Below are 21,363 nucleotides of genomic sequence, written 5' to 3'. Positions count from 1 at the left end.
CAGGGTGCCTCTAAATACTAGATTTAGGGGCGTTACAGGTAGGTAAAGGGCAGGGACCAATTGGTCCCTGCCCTGGGTTCGGTAAAACCCCTATCCTGCCACTCTCCTGTGGGAAGGGGGCAGTAGCCTAGTCCTGATTGGGCAGGGCCTCCCATATTCAAGATGGCGAGCGCCCGGAGATGTGCTTCACCTCGCCTCCCCCACCTGAGGGGTGGGGTTGGCAGGCTGGCACATCCACTGTCCTTAATTGGGGTTTCTGGCCAGTCTTCCCGCCAGAGTGGGGGTCAGAACCGGTGGGGGCCAGTTTGCTGGGTACAGCAAGTGGCCTGGAGAAGCTCACAGAGGCGGCATGCCTTTGAAGCTTCCCCCTGCCCATCCTGGGGGAGGAGACCTAGCACCTCGCCCAGGATGTGCATTGTTGCAGGCCCAGGAGAGTGGGGGCTCTCCACCCAGGGGTCCAGCAACATGTCTGCTGTGTGGCAGCCTAGGCAGCCTCCCAGACCAGACGTGGATTGTAGGTTAGGTTTTCAGGGGGCATCTCCAAGATGCCCTCTGTAGTGCTTTGTACATTAAATCCCACACTGGCATCAGTGCGGGTTTAATGTGCTGAGAAGATTGATACCAAACCTCTCAGTCTTCAGTGTTACAATTATGGTGCTGCGGAGTTCGTGTTTGACGGGCTCTCAGCACCATATACTCTTAAATAGCAGCACTGCACTTACAGTGCCCAGGAATGGACCTGGGTACTGTAGGGGCACAGGGCTCATGCTCCTGTGCCCACACCACTGGCATAGGGCACCCAGCTAGAGGGGTGGCTGATGTATGCATGGGGGGTGTAGGTTGTGGGCATGGCACACAGGGATGTGTGCCATGTCGACTCTTTGTTTTGCCTTGTACCCAGACACTCAGCCTGTGAGGGCAGTGTGGCTGTGTTAGGGTACAGGGCCTCTAAGGATGGCACAATAAGTGCTGCAGCCCTTAGAGGCCTTCCCTGATCACAAGGCCCTGGATACCTAAGGTACCATTTACCAGGGGCGGACATGTAGCCAGGGTTTGCCAATTTGGGATTTTAGGTTTTAGGGAAGGAACATAGGCCCTGGGCACCTGATTGGCAGGAGTCCAGGGCACACTCAGTCAATGTACATTCAGCAATTCAGCAAAAAGTGGGGGCATACCATGCAAGAAAGATGGCACTTTCTCACACTGGTTCCCATCGATCACTTGTGTATAGTTATTTGGTTGTGTGGTTAACAGAGAATTATTTATTAACATCCTCTTTAACTGATGGTTCATGTTTAAAGTGAAAGTTAAATGAGTTTAATCCAAACAAAAACATTTATAGTGTGATTCTGGGTGTGCCACATCACTTTGTCATTCTTCGTTGAGGTGGTTGTGCGGTTGTCCATTGCCTTGTCTGTGCTGGTAGTGAATCGTACCTCATGGTTCTAAGGTGTGTGTTGGGGTAATGCAGGAAGGCGGCTGGTGAGATGGTAGCGCAGGTTACACCTGGACATATCGTGTTATACCATGAATACAATAACAATACCTGGGGTGTGAGGCTTCACCGACCATATGATAACATGTATATGGCATATGAGTCTGTGCCTGGAGTATTATAACCTTTGCCTGGCATATGAGGGTGTGCCTGGCATATTATAATATATACTCTGACATATGAGACTGTGCCTGATGTATTATAACCAGTGCCTGGCATATGAGCCTGGCCTGGCATATTATAACCTGTACTCTGTCATATGAGGCTGAACCTGGCAGATGAGATCTGTTTCTAGGTATACAACATCGTGCCTGTGCACGAGGCTGCTTCTGCTGATCAGAGGTGGCTAGACCTATAAATTTTACCTGTACATATGGAACTTCACCTGTCAGGTGAGAGCTGTGTCTGGTCCTACAGGTTTTATCTGTACATATGAAGCTGAATCTGGCAGATGAGATCTGTGTCTAGGTATACAACATTGTGCCTGTGCACGAGGCTGACCCTGGCAGGTGAGAGCTGTGTCTAGTCCTATAGATGGTACCTTTGCACACAAGGCTGTACCTGGCAGGTGAGAGCTGTGTCTAGTCCTATAGGTTTTACCTGTGCACAAAAGGCCTTACCTGGCAAGTGAGAGCTGTGTCTAGTTTTATAGGTTTTACCTGTACATGCAAGGCTGCACTTGGCAGATGAGATTTGTGTGTAATCCTATATGTTTTACCTGTACACATGAAGCTGTACCTGTGATGAGAGCTGTGTCTTGTCCTATATGCTTCACCTGTACACATGAAGCTGTACCTGTGATGAGAGCTGTGTCTAGTCCTATAAGTTTTACCTCTACACATGAGGCTATCCCTGGCAGGTGAGAGCTGTGTCTAGTCCTATAGGTTTTACCTGTATATGAGGTTGTCCCTGGCAGGTGAGAGCTGTGTATAGTCCTATAGGTGTTACCTGTACATATCAGGCTGTACTTGTACGGTGAGAGCTGTGTCTGTTCCTATAGGTTTTACCTGTACACATGAAGCTGGACCTGCTGATGAGAGCTGTGCCTAGTCCTATAGGTTTTACTTGTGCACAAGGCTGTCCCTGGCAGGTGAGAGCTGCGTCTAGTCCTATAGGGGTTACCTGTACATATGAGGCTGTATATGTAAGGTGAGAGGTGTGTCTGTTCCTATAGATTTTACCTGTACATATTTGGCTGTACCTTGCAGGTGAGAGCTGTGCCTAGTCATATAGGCGTTACCTGTACATATGAGGATGTACCTGGCAGGTGAGAGCTGTGTCTAGTCCTATAGGTGTTACCTGTACATATGAGGCTGTACCTGGCAGGTGAGAGCTGTATCTAGTCCTACAGGTTTTACCTGTACACATGACGCTGCCCCTGGCAGGTGAGAGTTGTGTGTAGTCCTATAGGTGTTACCTGTACACATGAAGCTGTACCTTCTGATGAGAGCTGTGTATAGTCCTATAGGTTTTTACCTGTACACGAGGCTGTCCCTGGCAGGTGAGAGCTGTGTCTAGTCCTATAGATTTTACCTTTGCACACAAGGCTGTACCTGTAAGGTAAGAGCTGTGTCTGTTCCTATAGGTTTTACCTGTACATATGAGGCTGTATCTCTAAGGTGAGAGCTGTGTCTAGTCCTATAGGTTTTACCTGTGCATATGAGGCTGTACCTGGCAGGTGAGAGCTGTGTCTAGTCCTATAGATTTTACCTGTGCCAACCACAGCACGGAGACCGCCCTCATCGCAGCCACAGACGACATCAGATCCCTAATGGACAACGGGGAAACTGCGGCCCTCATCCTCCTGGACCTCTCCGCAGCGTTCCGTTCGACACTGTCTGCCACCGCACCCTGGTACAGCGCCTGAACAACACCGGCATCCAGGAGAAGGCCCTGGAGTGGATCACCTCATTCCTCGCCGGAAGAACCCAGAGAGTCCGCCTCCCCCGTTCCGGTCAGCGGCCACCGAAGTCATCTGCGGCGTTCCACAAGGGTCATCGCTCAGCCCCACCCTCTTCAACGTCTACATGAGCCCCCTCGCAACCATCGCACGTCAACACAACCTCAAGATCATCACATACGCCGACGACACCCAGCTGATCCTCTCCCTCACCAGCGACCCGGACGCCGCCAGAGCCAGCATACACGAAGGGATGAAAGACGTCGCCGAATGGATGAAGAACAGCCGCCTGAAACTGAACTCAGACAAGACGGAGGTCCTCATCCTGGGATCATCACCCTCCGCCTGGGACGACTCCTGGTGGCCCCCGCCCTGGGAGCCACCCCCAAGCCAACGGACCACGCACGCATCCTAGGCTTCATCCTGGACTCCTCCCTCTCGATGACCAGACAAGTCAACGCCGTCTCGTCTTCATGCTTCAACACCCTGCGCATGCTTCGAAAGATCTTCCGGTGGATCCCCACCGAGACCAGGAAGACAGTCACCCAGGCCCTCGTCACCAGTCGGCTGGACTACGGGAACGCCCTCTACGCCAGCACCACCGCCAAACTCCAGAAGAAACTCCAACGGATCCAGAACGCCTCAGCACAACTCATCCTGGACATCCCCCGACACAGCCACATCTCCGAACACCTGAGAGACCTGCACTGGCTCCCCGTCAACAAAAGAATCACGTTCCGACTCCTCACCCACGCACACAAGCCCTCCACGACCTGGGCCCCAAGTTCCTCAACAGCCGCCTGACCTTCCACAAGCCCACCCGCCAGCTCCGCTCCGCCAGCCTCGCTCTCGCCACCGTCTCCCGCATCCGCAGAGCCACCGCCGGAGGAAGATCCTTCTCCTACCTGGCAGCCAAGACACGGAACTCCCTCCCCATCCACCTCCGGACAACGCAAGACCATCTCGCCTTCAGGAAGATACTCAAGACATGGCTGTTTGAGCAGTAGCCTCCCCCCCCCCCCAGCGCCTTGAGACCCTCCGGGTGAGCAGTGCGCTATACAAATGCCTATGATTGATTGATTGACTGTGCACACAAGGATGTACCTGGCAAGTGAGAGCTGTGTATAGTCGTATAGGTTTTACCTGTGCACATGAGGCTGTACCTGGCAGGTGAGAGCTGTGTCTAGTCCTATAGGCATATCCTGTACACATGAAGCTGTACCTGCTGATGAGGGCTGTGTCTAGTCCTATAGGTTTTACCTGTACATATGAGGCTGTACCTGTAAGGTGAGAGCTGTGTCTGTTCCTGTAGGTTTTACCTGTACATGTGAGGCTGTACTTCAGGTGAGAGCTGTGTCTAGTCCTATAGGTTTTACCTGTAAACGTGAGGCTATCCCTGGCAGGTGAGAGCTGTGTCGAGTCCTATAGGTATTTCCTGTACATATGAGGCTGTCCCTGGCAGGTGAGAGATGTGTCTTGTCATTTAGGCTTTACCTGTACATGTGAACCTGTACCTGGCAGATGAGAGCTGTGTCTAGTCTTATAGGTTTTACCTGTACATGTGAAGCTGTACCTGGCAGGTGAAAGCTATGTTTAATCCTACAGGTTTTACCTGTACACATGAGGCTGTCCCTGGCAGGTGAGAGTTGTATAGACCTATAGGTTTTACCTGTACATATGAAGCTGTACGTGGCAGGTGAGAGCTGTTTCTAGTCCTATAGGTTTTACCTGTACATATGAGGCTGTTCCTGTAAGGTGAGAGCTGTGTCTGTTCCTATAGGTTTTACCTGTACACATGAGGCTGTACCTGGTGTAGGATAATGCCAGACTTTACTAAAGTGTTTTTATTTTCCACCTCATGGTGACTTCATTCTAGGTTCTGCCTTTCCCTGTGTTATGGAGTTCCAGGCTCCCAGATTCCGGGGAGGTTCTGCGGTGGAGACACGGGCCCTGTAATCAGAGAGGTGCCAGTTCTAGGCCCGGGTGACTCTGCCGCTCCTAGACTTGAGGGGTACATATAGACCTAGTATGGGCGCGCCACATTTTACCCGTATCCCCGCACTCTGCGGAGTTCACAGCTTTCTTTGCTGCGTTCACTTAGGCAGAATCAGTGGGTTGAGGCGTGGCGGAATTACCTGCTTGTAATGGTTATTACAGTGCGGATTCCCTCTTGTGCACAATAACTACTTTCTATACATTACATCCAATGCATGAACCATCCCCAGCCGGCTTTCTCGTCTCTTACTGGTTAACTTTATGCTTCTCCTTGACCATGCAGTGACCTAAGAACCCACATCCGGTGGCGAAGCCCAGTGTCTGCACACCTCCCCTAGTTATTGGCCATAATCAAACAGTATCCGATGTCTTTATGTTGTGGTGCTATCGGGCCGAGCACCGAGCCATCTTTGGTGCAAATCGACTGCACTTAAAGTGTAGACCCAATGCCCGAGAATATGACCCTCAAGCACCCACAGTCCGGTTCACCTCCGTTAATGCTCCGCTGTGTATGGCTCTCTTGTAGCTAGGGGTGGGCGGAATTTGCGAAATTCACTTTAGCAAATTATCGCGAAAATGTTAAAAATCTCCGCAAACATGCGGAAATATCGCGAAGATGCAGAAGTTTTTTTCCCGCCCGTTCGCGGTATTTTCTGCATGGTCGCGGCTCGCCAACTTACCCATGCGGTTGCTCACGGGCGCGGCCATCTTGTTTTCACTTGTCTCGCGGTGCATGATTGCGGGAAGAAAGACGTGATCGCGCGATGAATGACGTTACTGCGGGCGCGAACTGTCGCGAGACAGCGCAAATGGCTACCAACAATCCAACATCTCGTGGAGAACGCGGCCGGATCGGGAAAACTTGTCGGCGAACGCGGGGATTCAGGTATGGCGAGCGCACGCACGCGAGAATGTATTATTTTACAGCGCGAGCAAGCAAAAAATTTCCGGTAAAATGCGGATTGCGAAAATTTTGACATTTTCGCACTCTCCGCGGAGCGTGAAAATGTCAAATTATTGCAATTTCCGCGAGCGGAACGGAATTTTACCCCAGGCCTAGTTGTAGCAGTTGAATCCAGCCCGTGCAAGCGAAGTGCTCCAAACTGGTTTCTGACTTCAGACGCAGATTCTTATATAGTGATAGGGTTGTCGAAAAACACCGCAGTCAAGCTCATCTTTGACCATGTAGAGCGCCACGCCGCCTTTTGGCGAAGCTCGCGAAATAAAAATGCTATATACATACTTACATATAAAGTTTTTATAGAGCGCTGCGTGCCTCCTTCTGTTCCTTCAAAGCGCTAGAAAGATGATCAGTGACACGGCCTGTTAGGTAGAAGAGAGGGGGGGGGGGGCGGCAGTCTCTTCTTTTTCTTTACTGTTCCTCCCCCTCGTCACCCCAGGGGTGGGGGCGCACCTCTGGACTCGGCCCACAGCTGCACGGTGTGCTTTTTGCTGTCACGAGAGTTGCCAGGGTCCAGGCGCTCCGTGCTGCGGCCTCCTCCCTCCAGACCCTTCGCCGTGAATGAATTGTCGTGGTTTATTTTAGCTCCCATGTTCCCTATCTACAGGAAACAGAAAAAGTTATGAAAGCCTGGCCCCCGGCCAGCGCCCCCGACAGGCAGCAGCCGCAGAGCGCTGGGAAGTAAACAGAAGTGAAGCAAGGCGGTCTGTGGAGCCGGGGTTCGTGCTGGAGCGTGGTGGGGTTTAGAGGTCTTCTTGTGGGGCCTGGGGTGTGCGGTTCTCTGCAGAGCCCCCGAGGGTTGCCAGGGAGTGCTGCGGGCGGCCAGCGGCGGGGAGGGGCTACGGAGGCAGCGCTTGGAGGAAGAGCCGAGGACAGAGCGCTGCATGGAGTCGGAGCGCCTGGAGCTCTCAGAGGAGTCCGGTGGGCGCTAGGTGAGTCCTTCGGTGTATTTACTTTCCGTCCCTCTACCTTTAATGCTCCGAACTTTCCCTGAAAGCAGCTGGGCTCGTAAGAAGTTGTTTCTCTGCTTCCAGCCCCGGTGTGTACGCAGTGCGGCTCCCACGTCTCCCGGTTCTGCAGCGCTCCGGCGACTGCGCTCGTAATGCTGCGTTTCATCTTTTGTTAATCACTTGCTAGGGTGAAGGTTTACCTGTAAACGTCCCTTATACGCTTCCAGTCTGCTTTCTAATCGCTGCCAGATTATTTAGGGGGCGTGGCTATAAGATTATGGCTTGCCGTTACTGACTAGGCTCGGGATGGTGATTTGCCCAGGATCACACTGTGTAGTTAAGTAGGGAAGCGGCCGACTTTAACTCCGCGCTACTGTTATTGTTTGGGTTGTTTTTGCGATTTTAATATCTGCTGGTGCTCCGTGTAAAAATGTCTGCCATTGTCGCGTTTCTTTCTTGAATGACTCCCTGTTGTAGAACATTCTGCTAACCAAAAACCAATCACTTGGTTTTTTTTTTAAACAAGGGGAGCGGCCGCATGGTGCTTGGAGTGTGCGCTGTTGCAGCTATAAGCAATTATTTTTTCAGAATAAACCTCTAAACGTTCAACGCTCTGTGTCCTGCCGCCTGCCCCCAGATGTGTGCAGCAGGAAAACCTCTGTTAAGTGGAAGCAGGCGGGCCTGACGCCTGCTTGTAAATGTCAGAAGTGCCTTGATTTCTGTCTTCAACTCTTGGAGGGTTGGGCACGTCGGCCTTTCCTTCCAAGGCGTGCTCGAGGCCGGAGGCAAGATATAGGGCAGCTTGAGTCCCTGCAACACGAATAGCGCACCCACAATAGGGGGAGTCGCCCCCCCCCCCCCGCACAATCCAAACCCTGTGCGGGTCTAAATTAAGTTCATTGAAAATAAAGACGGTAATCCAAGATTTGTTGTTGAATGTCTTGTAGATTTCTTATTTCTTTTCCCAAAATCATATGAATTTCAAATTCAATCCATAGTTCCAAGTTGACAACAGAATCATCCAAAATGCATTAGTATGTCCCTCTCAGTTTTAGGTGTCCCATGCATTCCGGGCATTTCGCCCATCATCAGGGATAAATCTATAACATAAATAAAAAGAATGACAATGAGGAATCCTTCCAATAGGCACTGAACAAAAAGGAAGGAAAGTTTGATATAGTTCTAATAAAATGGAAGTGGTATCTGATGATCCCACGCATCCATGCATTCATTACGGTGACCTAGGTAAGGTAAGGCCAATTAGCCATTATCCGTAAGCGTGCCAGTATATTAAAAGTACGAGAGAAATATACGAGTGTTAGAATCATGCAACAAAAGTTACGGTGTGATGTAGTTCTAATAAAATGGAAGTGGTACTTCCAATCACGCGCACCTGGGGTGTAGTCCTATTTCATTTCCTTATCTTGAGAAACCGGGCACTGTTGCGCCGTGTTTCATTTTATCTGACATTAACAGCACGCCGGTATGGTGAACTGAACGTGCAGACTGAGACGCACGCTACTTTCGGCACATGAGTGAGTATTAACAATACGGGACATGCCGAACGCCGGGCTTTAACAGCATGCCGGTTTAGTGAATTTCCCTTTACTTGTGAGACACCCTATGTTACTTGTGCTTATTAACAGGCATTTGTAAATTCACTTCTTTGCGTTTACAACTACCGTCTTTGACTTGGGTGCACAATCTCTTCTTTCCGATTACGCGGCGATACTCATGTTTATCAACGGGCATTTGTAAATTCACTCGGTTTCGTTCACAATTACCTTTTTTTTTATCTTTGGATCACAGCCTTTTTCTCGATCCCATGACGATCTGGGAACTGGACTATTTTTATCACATTGTGTGATTTCATCTTGTTTGGAGTCACGCTCACTTATTTATACATCATTAGTTCGCAGGCAACGTGGCATGTATGTTCATGGGGATAACACCGTAACTTTTGTTGCATGATTCTAACACTCGTATATTTCTCTCGTACTTTTAATATACTGGCACGCTTACGGATAATGGCTAATTGGCCTTACCTTACCTAGGTCACCATAATGAATGCATGGATGCGTGGGATCATCAGTTACCACTTCAGTTGTATTAGAACTACATCACACTGTCCTTACTTTTTGTTCAGTGCCTATTGGAAGGAATCCTCATTGCATTTCATTTTATTTATTTTATAGATTTATCCCTGATGATGGGCGAAATGCCCGAAATGCATTGGGATACTTAAAACTGAGAAGGACATACTAATGCATTTTGGATGATTCTGTTGTCAACTTGGAACTATGGATTGAATTTGAAATTCATATGATTTTGTGAAAAGAAATAAGAAGTATATAAGACATTCAACAACAAATCTTGGATGACCGTCTTTATTTTGAATGAACTTGAATTAGACCCGCACAGGGTTTGGGTTGTGCGGGGGGGGGGGGGGGGGAGGGGGGACTCCCCCTATTGTGGGTGTGCTATTCGTTTTATTTGTTCTTTCACGCTCTTGACCGGAGAGCGATACCCCGGGAGCACAACAGATAACGTTTCATCTCACAAGATTTGTCATTGAGCACTTTACATTGAACATAGTTGTGCGTATACATCAACTTTTTTGATATTTTAGCTTCTGTCTCTGGGCATCAGGGGGGCGCTGTGGTGTCTGGGTATATAGGAAATGTGTAGTTTCTTCAGGACTTTCCTGGTGTGAGCTCACCTTGTCACTCTAGTTAATTTTTTTTAACCTGAAATATTCAGTTCCAATCTCGGCTTTTAGACTGGACTAACATTGTGTGATCCTCGGCAAATCTGTTTTCTACCCAGGAACGACTTGGAAGAGACAGAACAGTATATGCTTTAATGCAGAGGCACCTTGGCTCTTACATTGTTAGACACCAGGGCCGCCTCTTCATTCAAGCTGCCGAGTGGCTTTTCGACTAGCTCTGCTAGACTTGCCCTATGCTAGGCCATGATTGCTTCTGCTTTAGCGCCTGGATACCTTCCTGGGTGAGAGAGCGCTTTATCACTGCTCATAACCTATCTTCACAAATTCGCTGGCAGAAACTACCACCGGTTCCAAAAGTTGGGAGAGCAGATGATGTACAGAATTTCGTTCCTGGCGTACAATGTATTTACACCAGGGAGTAGGTGCAGTGTGTGCATGGCACCGTGAACCTCCTGACCAAAGGCTGCGCATGCGTGGTACCTATAGCGTGCCTTGCGTGAAGCAGGAAGTCCATTCACAAAAGCATTTATAAGTATGGGAGGAAATACTACAGAAGTATTCTTGTGTACTCACCGAAGCCTTTGTGAATCTGCACCCATACGTCCAACTCACTATTACTAAAAGTGCAAAGAGGTCACCGTATTTGGTATGTGTACTATGTGTATATGATTATTCCCATTTTATTCCAATTTTAGATGTTTTCCCACCAACTCACAAGCCATGTAACGGAGTACCACATAAATACTATTTGACGTACTCTGAAAAGCTCCTGTAAATGGACCCCGTAGTGTTGTGTGTGTTGGTGGGGGGGGAGGGGGAAGGGAGACAGGGGGAGATCAATCAATCAGTCAGGGGCTGGTAAAGCACAGTTACACACCCACCACAGTCTCAAGGTGCTAGGGGGGGAGTGGCGGGCGGCTCAATTGAGTGCTGGGGTCATCCGAATAACCCGGTCTTGCGGTCCGTCCTGAACTGTAGCAGTGTAGAGACTTGCCAGAAGTTTAGGGGAAGGTCGTTCCAGGCCTTGGCAGCCAGGTAGGAGAAGGACTTTCCTCCCGTTCTGGTCTCTTAGATGTGTGAGATGGTGGCCAGAGAGAGGTCGCTGATCAGAGGTCTCTCTTGGGTGCGTGTAAGGAGAGGCGGTCGTTTAGGTACGCTCTCTTGGGTGCGTGTAAGGAGAGGCGGTCGTTTAGGTACGCTCTCTTGGGAGCGTGTAAGCAGAGGCGGTCGTTTAGGTACGCTCTCTTGGGTGCGTGTAAGGAGAGGCGGTCGTTTAGGTACGCTCTCTTGGGTGCGTGGAAGGAGAGGCGGTCGTTTAGGTACGCTGGTCCGATGTTGTGGAGGGCCGTGTATGTGTGAGTGAGGAGTTTGAAGGTTATTCTTCTTTCGATGGGGAGCCAGTAAAGATCGCAGAGATGTTAGGTGATGTAGTTCTGACGGGGGGTGTCTAGGATCAGTCTGGCTGCGGCGTTCTGGACGGTCTGGAGTTTGTGCAATAGTTTCTTGTTGATTTCGGCGTAGATTGTCTTAAGTCATCAGTGCACTTGAATACACAAGTAATGTTCAGAATGTGTACACAGCATTAGTTGCATATACATTAAGGGACAGATGTATGACTGTTTTTTGCAGCCACAGACAGGAATTCGGTATGTTTGTGACCACAAAATTGGTCTGCCTCATGCACAAACCATATTTTAGCGACTCGCAAAAAATGGCTTGCGACTCGGTATTAGGAAGGGGCGTGCCAAGGGCGTCCCTTCCTAATAGCAAGTCTAACACCAATGTATGATTGTTTTGCGGTCGCAAAACAATCGTAGTTTACCACCTACCTCAAGTAGGTGGTAAACCACTCGCAAATGGGAAGGGGTCGCCTTTGTGAATGGGTGCGGAAATATTTTTTAAGAGCAGGCAGTGATCCCAGGAACCACTGCCTTCCCTTAAACAACATTGGAATAGCCAATAGGTCTCACCTTTGGGACCTTATAAGTGTTTAGCCATGCAACAGTTGCATAACTAAATACTTATAAGGTCCCAAAAGCGAGACCTATTTGCTATGCGAAAGTGATCGCGATCAAACATCAAAGCGGCCGTGCGGCCGCGAAAGTGAAAGTGATCACGGTCAAGCACGGTGCGCGCGCCCGCCCACATGCACTGTAGCTCTAGGCTGGCATGGTAGCACTTTTTGGAGCCCTCTCAAAAAGTCTCACCAGGCCAGCGCATGCGCTGGGTCAGGCGAGACCTAAAAATGAAGCAAAAAAGTTTCATTTTTCTTTTTTAAATGCAGCCCGTTTTCCTTTTAGGAAAACAGGCTGCATTTTTAAAAAAAAACTGCTTTATTGAAAAAGCAGTCACAGACATGGTGCTCTGCTGACCCCAGCAGGCCACCATCCTTGTAAGTGCTAGCCATTCCCAATGGGGTTGCAAATTGCGCTTGGCTCATGAATATTAATGAGGCATGCAATTTACGACTTCATTAGGACTCGCAAGCAGTGTCTGAGACACTGTTGTACATTCAGTTTAGCAAGTCGCAAATTGCGAGTCACAATTCTGCACAATTTGTGACTTGCTATACTGAAAGGTCGTACACCTGGCCCTAAATCTTTTGGAAAAAGGCATAACCCACGCGTTATATGATCAGCATTTGTATGGCTCTTTCTACAGTTACTAGGACCCCAAAGCACTCTGCATTGGCATTGTTTGCATGTCCTGTAAGTTACACGTTTTCTGCTGCAGTCTTGAAACGGAGCTGTGAACATGGTCGAAAGCAAAACTCTGCACATGGAATGTGACAAGAATGCCGTTTGTGAACATTCGTTGCTTTCCTATTGCGTTCTCTCTGGGGTTTTGCGAGTAACTTCTCTGCTAAATAAAAAAAAAAGACTCGAAGGCAGTTTTGTGGCGTGTGTGCAGGCACAGCCGGAATCTGCTGGCATTCGCACCCAGGGCCACAAACACCATTTTCTGTTGCAATAGTTTGTTATTTGAGAGGGATATTAAAATAACGCAAATGTGGCATCAACCAATCGCGTCTTTTTGTCACTTTAAAAGGCACTGCGGCTAGAAGGTCAGCTCGGAAGGCTGAGGATGGCCCACTGTACTTGGCTGCAGGCTCTCGAGTCTGGAAATATTAAACATCTTCACAGGTGTCTCATGGGGTGTGGTGTACCTCTCAAACAGGGCCTAGAATAACTCCAGGGCTTGAGCTAAGCATTGTTCTAGCTCTTTGTCATCTACGACTCCCCTATTGAAGTCATGGGCTTTCATGTAGTGCCCTAATGCATTCTGGGACTTGTGTCAATCAATCAACAGCATTTGTAAAGTGCAGAACTGTCACCCTTGGGGTATCTGGGCGCTGTGTCTCCGTCGAAGAGCCGGGTCTTAAGTCTCTTTCTGAAGTCTGCCAGTGAGGGGGCTATTCGGAGCTTGCGGGGGTGGGGTCGTTCTAGGTACTGGCAGCGATGTAGCCGCTGTGGGGGCGACAGATGCGGGGGTGAATGCGAGGGCGAGTGGAGAGGAGCGCAGGTGTCTAAAGGGTTGGGTGAAGTTCAGTCAATGGTTGAGGCAGGAAGGTCCTGGGTCATGGGGGCGTGCGTGAGGATCTTGAACTGGCATCGTTTCTGGATGGGGTGTGTAGGGACCCAAGACCAGGCTAGCCCTGCAGCGCTGCGTCGCCAGATATGCGCAGTAAATGACACCCACACTGTTGCTGCTCTGGTGTGGACCGGAAGTGCCGTGCCACTTCGGTCCCTTTATTTAAAGCTTTCTGGCCACGCCTGGCCAGAAAGTGATACATTGTGCGGCGTGCTTCCGGGGCTCAACCTGAGACCCTCGGAGCACTAGAGCGCTACATCCCTTCCCAACTTGGATTTTTCAAAATAACTATGACAAACAGTTCAACATGCGAAATCTGCTAGTCTGTGATTGGGCCGTGGATTGGATCTAAGATTGTATTGCCACTTGCCTCTCGGAGGGATCTGGTCTCGAGGAGGTCCCGGTGATGGCAGAGGTGGGTGTTCTGTAGTGTCCGGGGGCAGGCACGAGGTGTCGTTCGTGGCTGTATTCTCTCCTTCTTCCCTCGCTGCAGGTATGCCATCACTTGAGCTCTGTCCTTTTGGAGTGGGTATCGGCTTGAACCATGATACGTTGCGAGTCACCTCTTCTCCAGCTCGGCTGACTGTGATTGCTGTTCCTTTGGTTTCCATGATGACCCAGGGTTCCGGTTCGAACGGAGTCTTGAACTTTCCTCCTGGCCTCCTTGTTCGGATCAGCACAGTTTCTCCTGGATTCAGGGTCTTTGTTTGGGCCCTCCTCTTGCGACTTGCCTTCTCGTTTGTCCTCCTTCTCCTTTCTTGGGTGTCTGCTGGCGAGTACGGTGCGGGAGCCCAATTGTCAGCCATGGGTAATAAGTCTCTCCGAGGTCCGGCCAGCATCAACGCCCATGGTGACTGCATGGTGGTGCTGTGTGGTGTGCTGCGATACTCTCTTAAGAACGCTTGCAGTGCTTCTTCTGGGTCACTCCCTTCCGCGGAAGATATCCGCAGTACTTTGTTTATTGTCCTCATGAAACGTTCTACCTCGCCGTTGGCTTGTGGCCATTGCGGGGTGATTCGGTGATGTGTGATTCCAAGGTTGTTCAGAAACTCTTTGAACTCGCTCCCCTGGAACGGGGGCCCATTGTCCGTTTTGATGACCATCGGGATGCCGAATAGGGCAAAAGTTTTGCTGAGGATGGGGCGAATGTTCGCGAAGCTGGTTGATGCTGCCGTTTCCACTATGGGGTATTTAGTGTAGTTGTCCATTAGTACTACGGTGACCCTCCCATCCGGGAAACTGCCAACGTCTAGGCTTAGCCATGACCATGGCGATGGGGCATGGTCTTCCGTGATTATTGGGGCTGGCACTTCGGGGCTGCTGGTGATTTGGCATGCTCGACACTCCCGCACGCAAGCTTCGATGTCCTCCTCCATGTTGGGGAACCATATCTTCTCCCGCATCCTCGCTTTCATTCTGCGGGTGCCTTGGTGTCCTTCGTGTGCCAGGGTGGTTGCTTTCTCTTGCAGCGCTTTGGGGATTACCACGCGAGTCCCTCTCAGTAGAAGGCCATTGTCAGCGCGGCTGAGGTCATCGTGAATCTTCCAGAATTGTTGCAGGCGTGTCCTGTCTGCTTCGTTCCACCCATTGGTATCCTTCAGGAAGTTTGCCCACGTTCCCGATTGTATTGCTTCTTTCACTCTCTTGACGACCGCATCACTGTCATAATGGGAGATGATGACGTTGGCGGTCAGTGCGCAGGGACATGCACCGGTTGCTAGCATGTTGATGAACTCTTCGGTCTGGACTTCCGGGTCTGTGTTGTGGGATCCTTCCGCGGGGGGGACGGCGAGACAGGAAGTCCGCCGGGTTCCTCGCCCCAGGTCGGTACACTAGGTCCATTTGGTATTGTTGAACTTGGATCGCCCAGCGTTCAATCCTTGGCGGTGGGTGCGGTGCGGTGCCACGGAATAAGGGAATTAGCGGTTGGTGATCTGTCACCATTCTGAACGGGTGACCAGATATGTAGAGGTGAAAGTGGGCGCAAGCCCATTTTACTGCCAGCGCCTCCCTCTCAATTTGCGAGTACCGTGACTCTGTCGCTGTCAGGGCCTTGCTTGCGAACGCCAACGGGGCCCACACCCCTGGTTCAGATTCTTGCGACAGGAGAGCTCCTAGGCCCACTGGGCTGGCATCAACTAGTATTTCGGTGGGTCTCGCGGTGTTGAAGTATGCCATCGTTGTGCTGTCTAATAGTGCTTCTTTGATCCGATGAAATGCTTCGTCCTCCGTTGCCGTCCATTTCCATGGGCTGTCTTTCTTCGTCAGATTTCTCAGAGGCTCTGCGATTGTGGCAAGATTGGGTATGAATCTTGCACAGTACTGTGCCATGCCCAAGAAGCTTCTTACTTCGGATGCGGTTGATGGTGCTGGGGCGTTCTTGATGGCATGGGATTTGCGGGGATCCACCTTAACTCCGTCTGAGTCAAATACGTATCCGAAGAACTCTATTGATTTCCTGAAGAACTGGCATTTGTCTTTGTGTAACGTGACGCCATACTGAGCAAGTCTCTGTAGGGTGGCCTTCAGTCTTCGGTGGTGTTCCTCACTTGTTTGTGCGTAAATCAAGATATCGTCGCTGACATTCAGCACTCCGTCAAGTCCTGTCAGGAGTTCCTTAATTGTGTTTTGGAAGATTTCGGCTGCGGATGAGATGCCGAAATTTAGTCGCTTGTATCGTCTCAGCCCCAGGTGCGTTGAGAAGGTTGTGATGTAGCGGCTCTCCTCCGCTAGCCTGAGCTGATGATATCCTGCGTTAAGGTCCAACTTAGAGAACCATTGGGCCCCATTCAGGTCCGTCAGGATGTCATCAACTGTTGGGGTGAGGTGCCTCTCCCGTCGAATGGCTTTGTTGGGGGCCCTCATATCTATGCAGATGCGGATTTTGCCTGGTTGGCGCGGTTTCTCGGCTATCACCATTGGGGATACCCACGGCGTCGGCCCCGATACCTTCTCAATCACCCCTTGTTCTTCAAGTTGGTTGAGTTCCTTTTCGACGGCTGCGCGCAAGTGGAATGGTATCCTTCTGTGCCTCAGGGCTACGGGCTGGATGACGGGGTCGATGTGCAACTTGATCGGCGGTCGTTTGATTGTGCCGAGGCCTTTGAATAATGTGGGGAACATTTCTAGGATGTCTTCTGTTTGGAGTGCTTTGACGGCGTTTGCAAATGCAATGAGGCTGAGGTCTTCCGCTGTGTTGCTACCTACGAGCAGGTCTGCTTCCTGGTCTACTACATGGAACGTTGTCGTCACCTCATTGCCGTCCGCCTTTACTTGGACCGTCATCTTCCCTCGCAGCGGGAGGGGTTCCTGGCTGCCGTATGTTAGTATTCGCGCCTTCGAGGGGACTAGCTTGGGTCTTGGCTTCAGTGCTTTATAGTGTTGGATTCCCATGACATTCACGGTGGCTCCCGTGTCAATGACGCCCGTCGCTGGGGATCCGTCGATGTGTATTTGGCATTTCGGCTGGGGTCTCCGCCTCTTCTTTAGTTCACTTACGAACGACACGTAGTAGCATTCATCTTCATCCTCTGTGGATGTTTCGTCGAATTGGGATTGCCTCGGCGATCTGTGTGATCGAGACGACGTTGCGTCGTCTAGCGATAGCTGTCTCACGGCTCCTGTGATTGGTTTTCTCCCTGACGCCCCTCTTCCTCGGGAGCCACCCCTGCACACGCTTGCGAAATGGTTGGGTATTCCGCATGTTGAGCATGTCTTGCCACGTGCCGGGCAGCCATCTTGGTTGTGTGCGTCTCGGCCACAGTATCCGCATGACGTTCGGCGTGGCGTCCTGGTCGGCCATCCTCCTCTGCTTCCCCGACTGGTGTGGCGGACTGCATCCACCCTTTCTGTCTTCACCACGGTTCCTGCTTCTGCCCGCAGGTTCAGGGCTGCTTCCATTGCTGTTGCACGTGCTTCAGATAGTTCGTGGGATCTGGCCAGGATCAATATTTCTTCAAGTGTGATGCGCGGTTGCCTTAGAATGAGTGTTCTTAGGTTTTTGTTGCGGCAGCCCTGGATAAGCTGTGCGGTCACTTCTTTCTTTTCGTCATCATCCGTGCACGTGCTTATGAGATCTCTCAACCGTGCATGGAACGCATCCATGGTTTCTCCTTCCCTTTGTCTGGATTGGCGAAACTTGAATCGCTCATAGTGCGGGTTTAGCTGGGGGTCGAAATGTGCGTTCAGCGCGTTGACCGCCGCGTCGTAGTCATCGTCATCTCCTGTGTCCGGGAGGTGTTTGAATAATTTGTACAGTTCCGTGCCCCCAAAGTGTAACAACAGGGACCTCTTTACTTCGTTATCTTTTTCCCTAGTGGTAGTGAAGTAGTTGTTGAGCTGCCCTAGCCACACAGCCCATCGGGGAGCTGCTGTCCCTGGGTCTATCAGTTCGCTGAAAGGTGGTAGTGCTTGGATCTGTGAGTGGGCTGACGGTATTGGCGGCTGTGTTCCGATGTTTAATGCTGGCGCAGGTGGTGCTGCTTGTTGAGCCTGGCCGGCTCCCCCAGATGCCCCTCCTGGATTTGTGGTCATTTTGGTGCTGGGAGGTAGCTGGGCGCTTTTCTTTTGGGCGTCTTTCTATTGGATTACTGGTGGTATTTGCTCGTGTTTGTTGGTGTTTGTCTTGGCCAATGTTTGTTTGTGTTTGTCTTTGTTTTGGCCAATGCTTGATGGGGCGCTGTTTGTGCTCGCTTGGGCTTGACTGCGTCGTCCCGTGGTGTGGTCGGCCGCCTCGCTGGGTCTCTATGGTGCTCGCTAGGCCTCGTGCTCTCCCAGGGCCTCTCTCTCTCTGGTGACGACGCGTCGCTTTCTCTGCGCATGCGCGCACTGCTGGGCCTGCTGCCGGGTCGCTTCCTTCAGCGAGCGTCTCTGCCTTGGGCCTTCCTGCCGTTGCTACCGCCGGTGCCACACGCAGCTCCTTGCTCACGCTGCTTACTGGTGAGTGTAGTTTTGCTTCCGGTGGTTGCCGCCGTCGTCGGTGCTCCGCTCTGGTGCTGCAGCTGGGGCGATCGGGTCATCTGTTGCTCTGGCAGGTAATGCCGCCGGCTGGCGCCGTTTGGTTTGCGGGCATCCCACCCTCGTCGCCAGTGTAGGGACCCAAGACCAGGCTAGCCCTGCAGCGCTGCGTCGCCAGATATGCGCAGTAAATGACACCCACACTGTTGCTGCTCTGGTGTGGACCGGAAGTGCCGTGCCACTTCGGTCCCTTTATTTAAAGCTTTCTGGCCACGCCTGGCCAGAAAGTGATACATTGTGCGGCGTGCTTCCGGGGCTCAACCTGAGACCCTCGGAGCACTAGAGCGCTACAGAGTGCATTAGTCATGTATGTATTCATAGCTCACTTCAGTTGGACCACCATGCGAACGCGGACCATCACTGTAACAGTGATAAATACGCTGTTTTTAAAATATCCTTCATCGAGTAGCTCATGTGATTAGAAAGGAACCCATCCTGCTAACCAAGGATTACCTACGAACATGCTTCTCTGGGCTTTAAAGTGCTTCGACACCCCGGGCCTTAAGCGCTATATAGATCTCCTGATATATTTATATAACAATGGTTTTAAAAACCGTGGATAAGGCCCAGTGGATGACTGAGTGCTTTACACAATACCATGTGTCTAGCTTCTAGATGCTGACAATACTCCCATGTGTCCAGCGTCTAGGCGCTGACAATACTCCCATGTGTCTAGCTTCTAGGCGCTGACAATACTCCCACGTGTCCAGCGTCTAGGCGCTGACAATACTCCGATGTGTCTAGCTTCTAGGCACTGACAATACTCGTTAACAGTCTGCTTCAGTTCTCCTTTGAGCACCGATATGACCCCCCAGGGTTGCGTTTACTCAGGTTGTCAGTGAGGGCCAGTATTTGACGTTTTTTGCAAAAACCATGAGAAAACAAGCCTTGACAAAGCCATAAGGCTGGCGGCCAACACCAGACCTATTAACTTTGCCAGTGTGTGTTTCTTAAATGGGAGTTTAGTGGCACATTTCTGTGAGTGTAGTGGGTTCCATTACAGGTTCCCTGCCAGCGGTAAGAACCCACCCTCGTTACTTGGATTTTGTATCTTTGCCAGTGTTGCCGCCCAGGTGGCCCAGTCAACTCTTCACACAAGTAACCCTCTTGGGTGGACCCAGCAGTGGGTAAGCTAATGCTGCAGGCAGCGCCCAGATGCCACACGGTGAAGGCAGGGTGGTCTACCCCTCGTGGCTCTGAATGTAGACTTCTTGGGTGGACCCAGCAGTGGGTAAGCTAATGCTGCAGGCAGCGCACAGATGCCACAAGGTGAAGGCAGGGTGGCACATCTTTGGTGGCTCTGAATGTAAACTTCTTGGGTGGGTCTAGCAGTGGGTAAGCTAATGCTGCAGGCAGCGCCCAGATGCCACAAGGTGAAGGCAGGGTGGCACACCCCTCGTGGCTCTGAATGTAGACTTCTTGGGTGGAACCAGCACTAGGTAAGCTGATGCTGGTGGCAGCGCCCAGATACCACAGCCCAGAGGCAGGGTGGCACACCCCTCGTGGCTCTGAATGTACACTTCTTGGATGGAGCCAGCACTAGGTAAGCTGATGCTGGTGGCAGCGCCCAGATACCACAGCCCAGAGGCAGGGTGGCACACCCCTCGTGGCTCTGAATGTAAACTTCTTGGATGGAGCCAGCACTGGGTAAGCTGATGCTGGTGGCAGCGCCTAGATGCCACAGCCCAGAGGCAGGGTGGCACACCCCTCGTGGCTCTGAATGTAAACTTCTTGGATGGAGCCAGCACTGGGTAAGCTGATGCTGGTGGCAGCGCCTAGATGCCACAGCCCAGGGGCAGGGTGGCGCACCCCTCGTGTCTCTGAGTGTATCGGTAGCTGGGCTGGCGCTGAAGCTGACAGGGTGAGTGCTGCTAGGGATGCATAGCGTTCCCTCCATGAGTGTCACTCTCTTGTGGTGACATTCTTGCTGCTGCCTTTTCCTCTCCCATGGGTTGGCGCTATCTGTTGGGTATCGAGGCGCTAGTGAGTGTTGTAGAAGTACGAGCACTCCTTTGATGAGAGGCTACAGAGTTTGGCACTAAACTTGCCTCACCCATGAATCGTGACATCACAAATATGGCTCTGCCATCAAGGACAGTTCTCAGACACAGAAGCGTCAATCTGGTTATTGCCCTAGGGTTCTATGCGCTGTTGTACGCTCACTCCTTCATCGGTGAGGGCCTGTAATGCTGTTAGAACATTCCACCGGTTGAGAGACACATGAAGTAATTAATCAATAAGGGATAGATGAACAATATTGGAAATCAGGACACCAGATCTACAGCATTGCCCTCAATAGAGCTCAAGCGTCCGATACTCCAGAGGGCATTATCGTGATATAACTGCCTGCCTGCCTGCCTCCCAAGCGGTGTGTTCCTAGCTGAAGACTAGTAAGCACAACAAAGGGGTGAAAGTACATTATTTCAATCCTAATGCGTTCTAGGACACACGTTCACGCAAGGAGGACATACTCGGATGGAGTAACTAGGAAACCCCTCAGGGTTTAGTTTAAAGAAGCTTTTATAACTGTGCTAAGTTGCCTCATGCACTTGTAGGCAACCTGGGTGTGTCTGCATAAATACAGTGTTTATGTAGCGCTGACCTAGCCAAAGGCAGTATAGCGCTGTACAGGGTCAAGAGCAAGAATGCAGCCAGCAAGAGATCTGCAAGGTCCCTACATCATGATGTCGTTGTGGGCGGGGCTGGGGCAGTCCTGATCGATATATG

General features: G+C 51.0%; 1 protein-coding gene across 3 annotated transcripts in view; it reads left to right on the top strand.

Annotated features, from left to right (window-relative positions):
* LOC146863805 (phospholipid-transporting ATPase ID-like) overlaps window positions 1-21,363 on the top strand; it is a 696,782-nt gene that overhangs the window by 114,521 nt on the left and 560,898 nt on the right. Inside the window, exon 1 of one of the 3 annotated variants that reach the window (XM_085628124.1) lies at window positions 7,018-7,283. The exons of the other annotated variants lie outside the window; for them this stretch is intronic. The gene's annotated coding sequence lies outside the window, so the exon portion shown is untranslated. Of the gene's footprint in view, window positions 1-7,017; window positions 7,284-21,363 lie in introns of those variants that run through there. 3 annotated transcript variants of the gene reach the window in all.

The sequence above is a fragment of the Triturus cristatus genome, chromosome 2_1, assembly GCF_964204655.1.
Source record: "Triturus cristatus chromosome 2_1, aTriCri1.1, whole genome shotgun sequence".
Classification (NCBI taxonomy): domain Eukaryota; kingdom Metazoa; phylum Chordata; class Amphibia; order Caudata; family Salamandridae; genus Triturus; species Triturus cristatus.
Note: the sequence above shows the minus strand (reverse complement) of the source record. Positions and strands in the feature narration are given on the sequence as shown.